The following is a 3538-nucleotide window of genomic DNA, read 5'->3' as shown; positions in this document are numbered from 1 at the left end:
AACAGGGTTTCTATGTGTAGCCCTGGCTGTCCTGGAACTCACTCTGTAGACCAGGCTAACCTAGAACTCAGAAATCTGACTGCCTCTGCCTCCCAAGTGCTGGAATTAAAGGCGTGTGCCACCACCGCCTGGCGAGTCAGGATCTCTTGTGTTAGTCACTGTTGCACAGAAAGCTGCCCCAAAGTCAGCCACTTATGCAATAAGTTCCGATTTTCCCACACAGATTTTGAAGGTCAGGAGTCTAGGGACAGCCTGGCTTCTTGGCTCAGGCTCAGGGTGGGCTAATGAGATTTCTGTCAAGTTGTTGACTGACACTGTTGTCATCTGAAGTCCTGATGAACTAGGAGGAGGAGTCTAAGCAGGAGTCCCCACAGGGCTGTTAACAGAGGGAGTCAGCCTTTTATGACCCAGTTCCCTCTCTCTTACTTTGTTACTCATAGGCAAGGCACTAACACCCCACTCTTGAGGGGAGGCCAAAGAGACGTCACCTCTTTTGTTATTGATATTTATTTATTTATGTATTTATATATTTATGTATTTATTTATTTATTATTTTCATGTCTAGGTGTGTTTTTGCCTGAATGAATGTCTGTGCTCCATGTGTGTGCAATGCCCACAAGGGCTGAAGAGGGCGCCAGATTCTCTGGGACTGGAGTTACAGATGGCTGTGAGCTACCCATGAATGTTGGGAACCAAACTTCTGAGCCATCTCTCCAGACTCTTTTATCATTTTGAGAAAGAGTCTCACTCTGTAGACCAGTCTGGCCTTGAACCCACAGAGATCTACCTGCCTCTGCCTCCCAAGTGCTGGTCCTAAGGCCATGCAACACCACAGACTAAGACCCCACGTATTTAAGGTAGGAACATTAAAGAACTTGAGGACTGGCTGGTTATGGTGGCATGTGATTGTCATCTCAGTACTTGGGGGGCCAGAGGCAGCCAGATCTTCATGAGTTCAAGGCCAACCTGGTCAGGCCATTCAAGGCTACATAGTGCTACTACCCCCCCAACCCCCCCCCACACACTCAAAGGACTTGAAGACATTTCTTTTTCTTTTTCTTAAAGATTTATTTTATTTATTTATTTTATGTGTATGAGTACACTGTAGCTGTACAGATGGCCGTGAGCCATCTTGTGTGTGGCTGCTGTCCCCGGTCGCTCCTGCCCCAGTCGCTTTGGCCCGCCTACTCCAGTTGTCCTCAGACGTACCAGAAGAGGGCGTCAGATCTCATTATGCTGGGATTTGAACTCAGGACCTTCAGAAGAGTAGTCAGTGCTCTTACCCACTGAGCCATCTTGCCAGCCCCTTGAGGACATTTCTTAAACCCCCTATACTCCCCAAACTAATGTTTGGGGGAATTTTCACCAGAGGCAAGTGGATTGATGCAGCTAAAAGGGAGTCAGAAGCAGTAAGTAGTGTGTCCGTTCTTGGCTCTCCTCTCTCCTGACTTTATAACCCTGTCTGTGCTGCCTAGTTCTATGTCAGCTTGACACCAGATAGAGTAATCTGGGAAGAGGGAACCTCAACTGAAAAATTGTTCCCACCAGATTGGCCTGTGGATGAGCCTGAGGTTTGAACATTGATGTGGGAGGGCCCAGCTTACTGTGGGTGGTGCCCTACCCCCCACCCCCACCCCCCATGCTATAAGGAAGCAGGCTGAGCAAGCCACAGAGAGCAAGCCAGTAAGCAACATCCCTCCACAACGTCTCCTTCAGTTCCTGCCTCCAGGCTCCTGTCTTAAGTTCCAGCCCTGACCTCCCTGGTTAAAGGACTACAAGCTGTAAAATGAAACAAACCCTTTCTTCCCAGAGTTATATTTGGTCATGGTATCTTAATGAAGCAGCAGAAACCCTAAGACAGACCCTGAGGAAGGTTTTGTTTCTCTTCATTTCCCCAGTTATAAACCTGATGGCGGTAATGGCTGGGGAGAAGAAAAAAAGTGTTCTGGAGTCTACTTTGTAAATCTCAACTTAGCAAGAGAGAGAGGGGAAAAGAATGTCATTATTTTGTGGTGACACATCAAGTCCCATTTATTTATTCTATGTATATGAGTGTGTGTATGTGTATAGGTGATGTGTGCCCCATAGGTGTGGAGGTCAGGCGAGAGCTTGTGAGGAGTCAGTTCTCTCCTTCTACCGTGTGGGTTGTGGGAATCAAACTGAAGTCATCAGCATTTGTGGCAAGCACCTTTATTCCGGCTGAGCTGTAACGCCAGACCCTCCAGGTAAGACTTTCTGTGATGGAGCTAGACCTAACTGGAGGCCCAGCTCTCCGCTACATCTGGCTAATGTGCCTCAGATTTCAAAAGGGAAAATCTCAAATCCTTCCAGCCTCATAAGACTATTCCAAGACTCAAGTGAGTTAGTTAATAGTGTACAGTCCTCTAGAGCATTTTCTGCTACATGGAGGACATGATGAAGACTTGTGCAATTAAAAGCCGATGATGTGCAGGGACCCAGCTGAGTATGGTAATCAGAGAACCCTAGGCAGTGGTTGTCATGGGCAATGGAGGTGATGTACAATCAGGGACCACTACTTGTCCATTTGTCACATGGTGTGCCCTCAGTGGCTGGAACAGACTCCAGCTCCTCTGAGTCATGGCAGTAGTGTTTTGCTTGCTCATTTCAAGGGGATGGACAAGGTGGGAAGAAAGGTCTTGGGGCAAACTGATGACCTGTATTTCAGTTTCTCCATAGCTGGCATTAGAATGCCTAGTGATCGACCTTGTTTCAGATCAGCAGAATATACGATATGCAAATGGTTTCCTTCTTTTAAAAATATTTTTAGATTTTTTTTTTTTTATGTCTACAACTATTTTGCCTACACGGGTGTATGTGCACCACACGTATGTCTGCTGCCTGCAGAAGTCACAAGAGGTTATTGGATCCCCCGAAACTGAATTTACAGACTGTTGTAAGCTACCATATGGATGCTGGGTGCTTAATCGGGTCCTCTCCAGGAGTAATAAGTGCTCTTCACTGCTGAGCCCTCTCTCTAGCCTTGCATAGGGGTTTGTTTCTTAAGGTCACCCAAAATAGGGTCACCTTGGTTTTGCTTTTTAAGTGTAGAAATGTATACTCATGTCAGCCCAGGTGCCCTATCTTTGCTCTTCCCTATCTCAGCAAAGACACACTCCATTGTGACATCCAGCTATGGACTCAGTTCACAGGCTTTTTAGGCTCTGACTAGCTGGTGATTGACAAGGGCAGAGGAGGCCCCAGTCACATCCTGAGAAACCCAGGAGAGCAGAGTGTGGTGTGAGCCTGGGCTGACTGTGGAGAAGGTGCCTGCCCTGCTTGAAAATCATGCCTGCCTGCCTGCCTTCCTCCCTCCCTCCCTCCTTTTCTCCCTCCTTCCTTCCTTCCTCTCTTCCTTCTTCCCCCCTCCCTCCTTCCTTCCTTCCTCTCTCCCTCCTTCCCTCCCTCCCCCTTCCTTCCTTTCCTCCTTCCTTCCTCTCTCCCTCCTTCCCTCCCTCCCCCTTTCTTCCTTTCCTCCTTCCTTTCTCTCTCCCTCCCTCCTTCCTTCCTTTCTTCCTCC

The sequence above is a fragment of the Mastomys coucha genome, unplaced genomic scaffold, assembly GCF_008632895.1.
Source record: "Mastomys coucha isolate ucsf_1 unplaced genomic scaffold, UCSF_Mcou_1 pScaffold6, whole genome shotgun sequence".
NCBI classification, from domain to species: Eukaryota; Metazoa; Chordata; class Mammalia; order Rodentia; family Muridae; genus Mastomys; species Mastomys coucha.
Note: the sequence above shows the minus strand (reverse complement) of the source record.